Here is a 13895-nt window from a genome sequence, read left to right as displayed (position 1 = left end):
TTTTAAAGAAACTATTTAAGATATTCTCATAAAACTTCATACACTTATGCAAATTTTCATGTTGCGTGATATATACCCCCAGAGGGGCTTTCACGTCCTATGGACATATTTCTATATATATATATTTTTTTTGGTTGTTGAGTTATTTATGTCTAGTTCTCCTCCATAAGGAGTTCATGAAAAGAAGCTAAAATTGCGAATTCATAAGCTGAATGTTTGTGTGTGACTGCATAATGAAAAGTTACAGATCTAGTTATAGTTTTATCCCGGTTAGTCTTTGACATGATTTCTTGGATATAGGTGCTCCAAACATTCTACAAGCAATTACTCTCTGGATCAAACTTCAACTGGAAAAAATGATGCTATCAAATAAGTTCAAAATACAAGTTGTCTTTGCAGAATCTTTCTGCATTTGCCCATCGTGAGAAAAAAAAGGGGGGGGGGGTGAAGTGCGATACATAGTCGTCTGCTATCAGCCTATAGCTTGGACAAAACACAATGTTGGAAATCATTTACTAGATGGTAAGAAACAGTGATCGATCTCAAAAAAATCTACAGTCAGTACAAAACTGTGAACAGGGCATTAAACACGGATCCCCGGAAATTTCAGAGGTGGGATCAGGTGTCAAGGAGGAGTAAGCATCCCCTATCAACCGGTCACACCTGCTGTAAGCCCTGTGTATTGATCAGGAAGACGGAATATTCCGCAGTCAAAGAGGTACAGCGCACTTAGTATACCGAATGGCTTCCAATCTAACGCATTTACTAACATCCAAAATATTTCAATATTTTATGATATTAAGTAAATCTAGTTATAATTATATTATGGTCAAAATTATCTCAGACAAGAGCAACGAAATTTTCAGATTTTGCATGGGACATATGGAGATTTATTGAGTTAGCATTGATATTTAAACAAACATCTTAAATAGGTTATGTTCTTTTGATATCATTGTATACTGTTATATTAAAATCTTTTTGGTTTAACTTAGTTTATATATTGAAATATGGCTGAAATGTTGTCGACTCGCGTAAAACAGCAATAATCAATCGATCAATCATCCTATTTTCCGAAAGACTCTAGCATGGGGCTACCAGGGCTGTGGAAATTATTGAGACATTTACTTTTACTCCATAAAGACCAGAGATAAATTCATGAAAATTCATCAACATTTTATAAAGAACGAATAAAATGAACTGTGGAGATAACGAACAGTATTCAAGCTCAAAGTCCATTTAAACAATATAAACCGGGAGCAGAGCAAACACTGGCCTCTGAAAACAGAGGTGGGATCAGGTGCCATAGAGGAGTGAGCATCCCCTACCGACCGGTCACACCCGCCGTTTGCTCCTTGTCATGATCGGTAAATAACGGAAAAATCCGTTGACAATTCAGTGTGTAAATAATGGCCTAACAATTAGTATGAAAAACGTCAGTCATCATATGACTTAATGATAGATTGTATTTGCTGACAAGGTCATTTTATCAACCATAGAACTTACGAAAAATGATGACTTTAAACGAGATTGTTGATATTCTTGTTTCATCAATTAACTTGTTCGTCAATAAATTACCTCGTATTAGAAATTATTCATACATAGAGCATGCTCTTGCGTATCGAATCAACTGAGAGATATACACCCCATATGCAGGTGATAAGGGTATATTTACCGTGCCGAAAATTGAATACCGCGCATTAGCGCGGTATAATTTGTCGGCAGAGCCAGGTGTGTTATAGGGCAGACGACATCCAAAAATAAGAATTCAATGCTTACCCGGTAAATTATATTTACATTCTCTAATTTTCTCTCTTCATAAATGTTTATTTCGTTAATCTTTATTATGAATTCAGCGCCATTCATAACTGGACGTAAGAGCCGTATGTGACGTGGAAAGTTATATAACGCAAATGAACATTGCGAGGGAAAAAATAACAAATTAATTTTAAACACACATTTGTTGTATTTTAAATTTTACAGGGTAATTTTTTTTTTTTTTGTCAATATACATTTTGGTGTTCCTATATAGAGTATTCAAAATGCATATACATGTAGGTCCTACTGTGTATCCTACCGCGCAGTGACAAGGTTTGGTGTGTGTTATAGAGATTTGAACGTTGTAGATTTCTAATGGATTTCATAAAGAAAATCACACTGAATGTAAATATTGCTGCATAAGTAAGGGAAGTTGACGATTGAAAAGTTAAAGTCATCACGTTTATAATAAAACTTGGTTGTAAGCATCGTCGCAAACCACGGTTTTGAGTCCACAAGCTACCTTGTGATGATAGAGAGAATCGATGTGAATCACCGGTGGGTTACCGACGATGGGTTGTAAGATAACCATTAACGTCTTTTTCTGGAAAAATATGCAAATATGAAACAACAAATGTGCAAAATTCTAAGTTATAGGATAATTAGATACGTTCCGGTGAAATTATAAACATGTCTATATCAACCTTGAGCAGCATCGCTACGTCATTTTAACGTCACGTCAGCCGGAGATGTTTTCGCAAGTGAAACATCGGGAAACGTTTACTCTTCTTTCTTTGTCGTCACATACAACATTTCAAAAATCAAACTGTCTTTTTTCTTAAACGATTCTTTAAAAAAAAAAGTGTGCTGTTGGTACCCCAGTGTAAAATATACATGTATCATATATACAGGTTGACTTAGCATCATGCAGTACCGATTTATGCAACGCGCGTCAACGTTATTTAGTCCGTAATAATTGATGGTTGTCCGGAGCTTTTGTTTTTACTCTGGTTGAAATTATTGGTAAAAAATATATATACCAATGAAAAAACAAACCCTTAGATATGTTTTTACACAATGTTATTGGTTTAGCAGGTCGTTAAAGGCCGAGGTTTTGAACCGGTCGGTTTTCCTCAGGTAAATTTGGTGTGGGGTGGAGCTTAATCGAAGCGGGTGAGAAGCCCCAAGGGAACGACGCTGGCTTGTGTATACCTACTTTTATACACAGGATGTTACCTGAATGTATTACCTGTATACGTTTTCCTACGACTTAGAAAAACGAAGTCATTGTTTTTCTTGTGTAGGTCAATTGAAATGTTGACCGTAAAATTATGAAATAAGCATGCGAAATGTTTTTGTTGCGGACATAATTCTACTCAAATTCTTTCTCTCACTAATATTAAAACAAACTCAGAAACACTATTTGGAGGCTAAATTATGTAGAAATATAATAGAATAAATAAATATTTTTAGAGGATAATTCCTACGTGATTTTTCCATGACGCATGTAAAAATGGCCAGGGCTTTGGAGCGGGAGTGATTCCCCCGACAGCTATAGGTGAAACGGGAATTGAATCACCTGCATTGTACTTTTTTTCCTTCGGGATTCATAATTTCGAATATTATATGCAAAGCAAGATGTTATAGTTTCTCTGTTAAAACTGTTTATTATACTGTAATTTCGTCACCATGTCTTGAAGAAAAGCGACACGTATATGTCTTATAAAGTTTCACTTGAGCAATATTACAATTTTGTCATACTTGTCTTAAAAAAAATAATTTTATTTAATTCCATATTTCAAACGCGGGTTGGTATATTTTGTTAGGGTAGAATAAATGTACGTCAGTTAAATTATGTTTTGACAAATTATAATTATCGATTGTAATCGTGAAATGAAATCCCCCCTTTTTAAATTACAATTTTAATATGTAAGCATGATTTTTCTTATCATTTATTTGATTATTTAATTATTTGACAAAATGATTATATTTATGGCATATTCTTATGCATTAAAAAATGTTTAGATTGCTTCTTTATCACGCTGGCATTTGCGGTTGACATCAAAGGCCTGAATGTAAATTCGATGGTCGGTACAAGCTCAGACAAGGTACACAAGATATACACAACGGCAGAAAACTAAATGTCAATCAAATCCAAGTATCCAATCCCAGGCTTAATTTCAGATGATTGACAGGGGTTCTAAGACCAGGTAAATTTGAAGGAGGTGCTTATTTCCTCCCCCTTTAAGTCTGGAAAAGAGTTCTCCATAGCGCTACACAAAATTTTAGGTATGCTCGCTGCGACGCCTTGACCTCAAAATCCATTTTGTCGTCATCAGATTTCTTTATACCGCGCTTAAAAGTTTTTATGTTCTCCGTATTTCTGATCGAAATTCTAACAAACTTGAACAAAATGAAGTCAAAATAAAATTGAAAAATTATATACATAAATTGAAATATTTTTGCTCTTACTATGAGTCCACCGAGAGTTTGAACGTTGGTGTTACATATTTTCAGTATCTGATTTCGTGACTGCGTTGGGTACCCCTACCATTGACACATTATAATACAATTGAAAAGAAGGAATAAAATATTTGTAAAATATGTTTTGCTTTTATTAATTCTTAGTGTTTGTCAAACGTATGAGCAAATTTTCACCGAAAGACGTTCATTAGAAAAAAATATACACAATGTCTCAATAATTTCCGAACAGCCCTCGTATGCTCTGTTTTGCTTTATAAATTCACGAGAAACACTCTATAGTCAGTAAAACATCCAAATATGAAAGAAATGTATTGAATGAATTCTGTTTCATAGGAATATAAAAACAGGTGAGCTAATAAAGGAGCACAATTAGTGCCTATCGAAATCCAACAGTTTGTGGAAGACCATGCAGTTCTCCAAAGATTACATAGATGTTCTGAATGAGAAACTCCAGCATCCTTTAAATATCATCTTCAGAGTACTTGTGTGTAGAATCAGAGTGATTTTTAACAAAATAAATATTTTTGTTGATGATCAATCACAAGATATGAAAAATTTTGGAGTTCCATTTTTATTGAAGAAGCAGACTAGTCTCTATGATATCAAAAGCCTAGTTTTATTAATTTACCGTTAGGGTTGGTTGTTTTAAGTTTAGAAAAGTCATACATTTTCATGTTACTATAACTTCTGAAAAAGTTTGTTCTTTTAAATTTTCTAAAAGTTCACTCGAGTTTTTGAGAATCAACTTCTGATTTACACAAGTTCTAGAATATGCTGCATCACAGTACATGTACGTCTGAAGTTTCTCCTTTGATAATTATACCCCCCGCAAACGAAGTTTAGGGGGGGGGTTATATTGGAATCAGCATGTCCGTCTGTCCGTAGACGAGATTTTGTCCGGACCATTTCTTGGAAACTGTTGTAAGGATTTGTCTGAAAATTTGTACACTTATTATTCGCCATATGAAGGTATGCACCTGGTATTTTCATCATGATTGGAATTTTTTTTTGCATTTTACAGGTGTTTTTTTTATCTTTATTATGTGGTTTTGTCCGGATCTGTTCCCAGAGACTATTGTATAGATTTGTATGATAATTTTTACACTTATTATTTACCATATGAAGATGTGCACCTGGTATTTTCAACATTATTTGATAATTTTCTGCATTTTACAGGTGTTTTTTTATTTTTATTGACTTGGTCATTTCGGGTTCATGTCTAAGGTTTGAGACATAGAATCTAGAACATCTGTACAAAAATGTGAACTACAGCTTAAAACTACTCATTAGAACTAAAAAAAAATCGCAAAGTATTAAAAACTGTTTTTACATTACACAGCAGATAGTGTAAATCCATTTGTCCCTTGGGTGTAATGAGTGGACATGCATCCAGTTAAAGATTAATGAGTTCAGTGTGGGAAGCTGTTAGGGCATCTCTGATCAAGCAGGTCTTATCTATATCTCCTGGAAATTGGGCAGAAAGATATAAAGATCTCTGTTGTCTAAGTCTCTTAATTGTAATTTATGTCTGTCAAAATACATAGTTACTGGAACCAGCCTTTTATTTTTAAAATGAGTTTGATATAAAGGTATTAAGATCAATTTGATTTTGTATAATTAATTATGTTTTTTTTTTCAACAATCAATTTGCAGAGTGTCATGTCTCACAAAGATGACAGATACTTGCAAACTATTTTTTCAATGTAATAAAAAACACTGTAATTATTAGTGTTGATGTTTTATTAGACTGCACCTTAGTTTCATTCATTAAAAAAATATAATGAGTAATTAAATTTTCACTCTAAATGTTTAAGCAAATTGTGAATACCTCTCACATCTAGAAAACATTAGTGACTTGGTACCTTCTCTGAAAAACCCAGCGGGGGGTATTTGTCCCTTTTGGACAGTTCTAGTTTAGACAAATATCCTTATCACAGTTCATCCTGTTTCTTTTTAATTTAAAACAAGTATCATATACTAGTAAATATAATTATAGTTTTGATTAGACAGTATTTATGATATTTTTTATGTTTTAAAATATTTTTTCTTCTGCAATTACCAAAATAAATCAAAATATCTAATGCAAATATGATCGATTAGCCAGGTGTGTTCACACTGTGGTTCGAACCTATAACCCTCAGATTTAAAATCCAACGCTCTACCGACTGATCTAAAGGGTTAACCCACTAGCTAGTGCTAGTAGGAGCGTGGCCTCACTACATATACAACGCATAGCCACTTTCAACTCTGTTACACAAAATTAACAAGAAATAAATAAAGTAAACAATGGAAATGAGTCTTGATCATCAAACCGCTTCGATATGTGTGAAAAAGTCATGCGTCTAAATGATGGAGACGATAGTCGAGAATATTTTGAAAACTTATAGTCGGATGAAAATCGAACAAAAACGATACCCTTTTAAACTTTATCAATTCCTCAAGTAAATTTTGGCTGCATAAAATATAATTTGAAACCAGACACATGCATCACCTATTTTCAAAAATGTCTTTCACCTTAAGAATATAAAACACGAGCTGTGTAAAGTACGTTTTTACGTTTTTATGCGATAAGTGAAATTCGATGTTCAAAAAAAAGGGACCTGTCGTTTTTTCGATAGTAAATGATAAGCAACTTTATATATTAAATATGAAAAACATATATATTTTTACAGATTCACTTTATGGAAGTAAATATATTGTGTATCTTGTAATTTATAAAGGGAAAGAACATTCTGATTAACAATCTTTTTAATGTTTAGAAAACCTTTAATTCTGAATAACTTCTCCCACCTCAATCCCGATATACTCACACTTAAACTTATATGTATAGAGCAGCCCGGTCCTCCGGGCTGCAATAATTGGCCCAGTGGTTCCGGAGAAGAAGTCGAAAATGTGAAAAGTTTACAGACGGACAGATTTTTTTTCTTCCTATTCTTTCCGTAGATTCTCTTTCTCCGAATTCAAAACTTTGATATAGACTATAGCAATTAAGTAATCATCTTACCTGGACAATTTCCCGTTTCCGAAAGACAAAAACTCTTGTTATTTTATAAAATTGTGTATGGTATAGCCCCTCTCTATTTGCAAGAAATGGTCCTACCTTTTATGCCACCAAATCATGGTTACAATCTTAGGAATATTGGTAATTTTAATTTTGTCATACCTCAAGCAAGGACAGTGTCATATTTCAACAGTTTTCTGCCTTCTACTATACAATTATGGAACAATTTACCATTAGAAACAAAATGTATTGAATCCTATTCAAGTTTCAAGAATATCTTAAAGAAACCTACTATAGACAGAATAAAAAATGTCAAGATCTTTAATTATGGTAATCGCAAGGAAAACATTATACATTGTCAACTACGTAATGAATCTAGTAATCTAAATGCTCACTTGTATAATCATTATTTAAGTGAAATGGCATATTGTACTAAGTGCAGATATCCAAACGAGGATAACTATCATTTTTTCTTAGAATGCCCTGTCTATAATAATCAGAGAATGATACTTTTTGACAGTCTTCAGAGTATAATAGATTTAGAAACCCTCTCTCCTGATCAAATTTTGAATAATTTGCTATTTGGTGATAGGCAATTACCTGATAAAACTAACTGTTTAATTTTTGAAGCAGTCCAACTATACATCAAGTTTTCAAAGCGATTTTGATATTATTTCATATTTAAGTTTTAATATTAATTTCCTAATATTTTTGATATTTATACTTATTTCAAATCTCAGCATTTCCAAGTATATATATTGTATTTTTTCTTGGATATTTGTCTTTTGCATTTTCATTTTTTTTTCTTTCTTCTTTATTATTATCCAGTGTTTTTGCTTGTTCCAGATTTATTTATTTGTTATTATTAATATTATTTTCTTTGCTTTTTTTTTTTCTTTTTTTTAATTTCCTTGCATATTTGTCTTTTGCACTTCATTTGTTTACTTATTCTTTGCACTCTTTTATTTTTTCATTATATTGTATAGTGAGTATACATGCTAAGTAATAACTCTTGTGAATTTATTAATCTATCTCTCTCTTTTTTTCCCATTTCTGGTAAAAAAAAAAAAAAGAAGAAATTAATGTAACTTATTATGAATTATTTCATCATGATTGTAAATCATTGTCAATTCTTAACATTTGTAACCTTGACCTTCTTGGAGAGGACTTATATAGGCCATGCCTGATGTCCAATCCAATTATGTAAACTGACTTTACATAATAAAATACTGATTAAATTAAATTAAATTAAACAATTTCCCGTTTTGCGCACATTTTTTCAATACCTGAAATTCAAATATGTGCAAAAAGGGAACAAATCGTTAAGAGTATTAAACGCGGAGATTTTTATCCTTAGAAAGTGAACTGTGAGTATAAGCTGGATTTTCAGGTGTAGAACCAAGTTCTTATGATAGAATACAGTTATAATCAGTGGCGGATCAAGGAATCTTGAAAAGGGGGGCCCGACCAGTTTGGGGTCGGGGTAGGGGCCCACGGCCACACAAAAAAATTGTTTATTAAAACCCATGTATATTTTGGACACAAAAAGAGGGGGCGCCCCCCCCCCCCTCTAAATCCGCCAGTGATAATAATGAGCCTTGCAAACAATGGTGATCTATTATAAACCTTTTCTGCTTGAACCATAACATATTCTGTTCGTGTAGACTCTCCAATTCTTTTATCACTTCCGATTTGTTGTAAACGGAAGGATAGATGGTTCGCATATTGATCATGATTCTTTAATATCTTTTTAAAACATTTAATTCATTCTCACAAAGTGTCCAAGTCTCCCCCTGTATATTTCGTCCAAATTCAGGCATAATCTTCTACAGAATTTAAAACAGAGATAAGTACTGTCGCCAATTGAAAGATCGGGGCTCCCTGTATTTAAGAACTTTTACAATGATTGCTTTAAGGTCTTCATTTTCAACTAAATTGACATCACCAGTAATGACGTGTCCAGCGGGACTAGAGTTGAAAGACGAAGAAGAGCAAGAACACTCCAGAGGATTTTGTTTTAGATGTTCAACAGAATTTAAAATAGAAATGAAGTACTGTCGCCAATTGAAAGGATTCCCTGTATTTAGGACCTTTTAAAATAATTGCTTTTCTAAGGTCGTCATTTTCAACTATATTAACACACAAATGACGTGTCCAGCGGGATTATAGTTGAAAGAAGAGGAAGGCCAAAAACACTTAGGAGAACTTTGTTTTAGATATTCAGTATCTAAGCACTGTAAGTTTTGTTTATGATTGAAAAGTTTGGAAGCAAGTTTGGTAATATCTGTAGGAAATGCAGGGTGTGGACTTCAACTTGAAATATGGTGGTAAAAGTGAATCAGAAAGAGACATCAGGTATATTAGGTATATTGTATGTCCATGACTACGCCTACGTCTATACATGTAGGTGTATTGTTAAAAAAGTTCCCATCACATACTTATCTTTTCGGTCTAGATTTTTATTGACGACTGTCTAATTCGGCATACCCCATGCTTCCCCTCTCTTAATGAGGATGAAGTCTTATTTGTTCGTTACATCCTTGCCAAACCTCCCCAGTCTGCAGCCTCTCCTCAGTATTTGTAACGTAGCCAACCTCTTTTTGTTTACACTGGAGTCTTTATGCTTGGTCTCGCCGCTTAGGTCTACCTTTTCTTTTGAGATGACTGGGTATAGCTTAATAAGAATTTTCGAACTCTTTTTTCTCTACTTGACTTCGTCTTAGCCTACAGATACTTAAGGGGCACCGTGTTGCATTTATATGGGTGAATTAAAAAAAAATGACCACCAAACTGAATTTTTTTGGTAAAATTCAATTACTTATAACATATTTTTTACACATATCATCATATTGCACATGCATTCTAGTTTAAAATCCTGAAGTGGCAATAGAATAGACAATTGGATTAAAAAGTTACAGAATTTTTATTAGTAAAATTTCTTTTGAAAAAAGAAAATATCATTACACCTTAAAAGACTTTCTAAAATACATAATCACAAGAAATTATAGTTTTTTATGCTTTACAATAGTAAAAGGGGTATAAATGATTAAATCTAGACCTTGGTTGAGTATCTTCTCTTGTTTATGTGACAAAAAAATTGTCTTATTGATTGTTATTTTACATTATTTTTTCAATTCTGGTTTGAAAAGTTTTAATATAAAAAAATATGAAGCAATAAAATTCCCCAAAATTCACTTTTTTGTCCGTTCAAGTCAATTCCTTAAATCTAAGCCAAAAGAGAATTTTTATATACATGTACGAGTTTTCTTACAAAAAATACTAGATTTTGAAGTGACCCTATGTTACATTATTGTGTTGCACTCCTGACATCTGATATGTATTTTATTTAACATTGTTTCAAAATTATAACACACATTAACCCATTCTCACTTTGTAAATCAATTTGTCGTGCTGATATTTTTCATCGTTTACGGCAGGTTTTTCATATTTTGAAGACCTTAAAACATGATTATTTGCAAAGTGTAATATATATAAATTGTATTTAAAATATATGTGAAATGATGAAAACTATTCCCTGAATTGACCGTAAAATTTCAGTAATTTGTTGAAAGACATAGTGTTTTGAACATCAAATAGTATCAAACATTTTTTTTCAACTTATTTTTTAGTAAAGATAGTTAAAAAGCATTGGTAATTATAAAGCAGTTTTTTTGCACTCCTGACTGCAGTAAAATTTAAAATTAAAACCATAGAACACAAAAATTCATAAAGTGTTGGCAATATCAAGTGGTAATGAAATTGTGCAATATTTATAGGCCAATACATATTTAAAGCAGATGAAAGTATCAAAGATTCGTATTTTATCTGGAATTATTCCCTATTTATGCCAAAAAAACTAGCTTAAATGTATATTTAAAAGATGAAATATATTTTAAAGCATATTTTCCTTTAGAGGACAAATACAGTAACCTACCAGAAAAATTCTACTCATCATTTTTTCTTTATTTTTATTCTTATTGGATGATTTATAATTCTAGCATATTTGTTGCACTCCTGACCAAAAGCATTGGGGCCTTTAAAGTAGAATTGTGAAGTGAGAATTACATAAGAACTTGTTCTGTTGTTTCAGTGAACTTGAGGAGGAATTACTTGAATTTTATGACAATTTTTAACGTTCATTAAAAAATCACAAAAGATAAAAACACATCTGAATTGATAAAATTGAAAAAGGAAGGATTTTAATAATAAAACTGTCAATAATTTAGCATTTAATTATACAAAAAGATCATTATTAATTAATGAATACTTCTACTCATGAATTGAAGTGTTTTTGTCACACAACTTGAATCTTTAAAAAAAATGTGTTGCACTCCTGACCATAGAAATATAGATCTGAAGCACAGACAGATCCTGTAATTGATAAATTTATTTGGTAAAAATGTTCTTTGTGTCTTTATTTTCCAAAATAAAAATCAGAAAATCATATAATGATAATAGTTTTTTCATGCTTGGGAGCAAAACATCAAATGTTGCACTCCTGACATTATTGGGTATGCACATATACTTGACTCTCATTAATGCTGCTTGTGATTTATACAACATTTTTAAGTTTTAAAATGTATATCAGTTATTGTTTTACACTTCAAAAATTCTTTTTTGTTTTAATTTTCTTTCAGAATTTTACAATTGACGTTTTTTTGGCAACACTACATTTTTTCTGTTACACTCCTGACATGGTATAACATTTTTTTTAAACATCAGTCATGACCACAACTTGATTAAACAAAAGTTACTAAAGTCCACATTTAAAGCTTAACACTTTGAATATTATCAGGAAAGTCTTTATTTTCAACATAAACCATTATTATTTACTTCACAGATCTCCAAAAAATATTGAAATTTGAAAATGTCACAAACAGGTGTTGCACTCCTGACAATTTTAGCATCATTTTTGGGCATAACTTTTTTGTTAATTGAGATATCAAAGAGATATTTGGCAGATATTTAGACACTATCTAAAGACATATGCTGAGACATAGAAATCTATTTTCATTGCCTGTATTTTTAGTGTGGGTTGATAAATATGCATTTGGTCATTTTTTTGAATTCGCCCTTATACAACTAGTAGTGATTACCACTCCGTGTTGACTTTAACCTCTTTGTGTAGAGATAGAATTTATCCGATTATGGACTTCTGAAAATGCCATGCAGCAGTATCCCATTTTTTATACGTTGTTTGTCATGTTTGAGTCTTTGCTCCAAATAATTCACTGTTGGTTGACAGTTGTTTACTGCTCACCATTGGGAAATTATTGTAGATTTTTTTAAGCACAAAGGTACTTAAGACAGACCCTCCTGAATATAAACACCAGGGTCTGTTCGACATTCTTTTCATCAATTATCTTGTAATGGCAAATTTGACGAATAAACTGCTGGATAAGGAGACCGGTCCTTTGGATGATACCGTATAAACCGAGGTCCCGTGTCACAGTAGGTGTTGGCACGAAAAAGATCCCTCACTGCTCAATGGCCTTGAGTGCCGAGTATAGGTATAAATTGCAGCCCTCCACCGGCAAGTGGTGGTGTCTCCATATAAGTGAAATATTCTCGAGAGGGACGTTAAACAACAAACAAACAAAACAAACAAACATACCAGTTTGAAAAAAAATATCTAAAAAAGAGTATTTTATTTTGAAAAAATCCTTCCCCTATGTACCTTGTATATTAATATTGTCGTTTCCACTCGGCTCGGACAAGTAATAGTAATCTTACTACTTGTCACCCGTAGGTGGAATAAACATGGGTTGACAGGTCATTGCTGATACATGTATATAAAAACGTCATCGATTTGTATGTCGAATGGAAAGCCGCGGCAAGAGTTTAGGGACCAGGCAAAATTTATCACAATGATGGGACCAGTACAAACAGGCATGAGACAATATTTTTTTTTTCATCGAAGAAAACCATGGGACAAAAACATTTTTAGCATTAAGTACCCATGGGACACAATTTTTTTAAAATGAGTTTCAAGAGACACATTCGTTATATCTAAAAATATTTATCCCCCCCCCCCAAATAATAAAAAGTCCTATCTTTTAAGGTCAAACGAAGTATACAAATGGCAACATAAATCTTCATATTAATGGAAAAAATAAGAAAGTAACAAACAATGTTTATAAGAGTTATGAATATGAAAAAAAAAAACAAACTTTCATCTATGTTTGAAATATCTGTAATCTGATAGACTCCTTCAGTAACTAATTGTTAACATTGTACTTTTTGTTACTTTTGTGTCAATAATCTCACTAATCTCATGGGACAGTAATTTTTTTTTTATAAGTTTAAAGGCATGGGACAGATATTTTTTTAATTACGAATGCCATGGGACACGTATTTTTTTTTATGAGAATTTTGTTATGTACCGGTCCCATCATTGTGATAAATTTTGCATGGTCCCTTACATCTAATCATGTAGAAGTTTATGAATACATGCAAATTCTGCTTCATAAGGACGGCTAGTAAAGGAGCACAATTTGTCCTCATGGAGATCCATTGTATGATATATTTTTGTTTACGAATTAATAGTGAGGGTGCCTATAGATGCTAACCAATCTGTCCTTTTCATGAAAATCCAATTAAAATCGGGATCGGTGTTCTCTTAATTCAGCGATGTACACAAATTGCGGACCTGTCA

This window comes from Saccostrea echinata, unplaced genomic scaffold, assembly GCF_033153115.1.
Source record: "Saccostrea echinata isolate AGI-Se365-2 ecotype Australia unplaced genomic scaffold, CSIRO_AGI_Sech_v1 ptg000054l, whole genome shotgun sequence".
NCBI classification, from domain to species: Eukaryota; Metazoa; Mollusca; class Bivalvia; order Ostreida; family Ostreidae; genus Saccostrea; species Saccostrea echinata.
Note: the sequence above shows the minus strand (reverse complement) of the source record.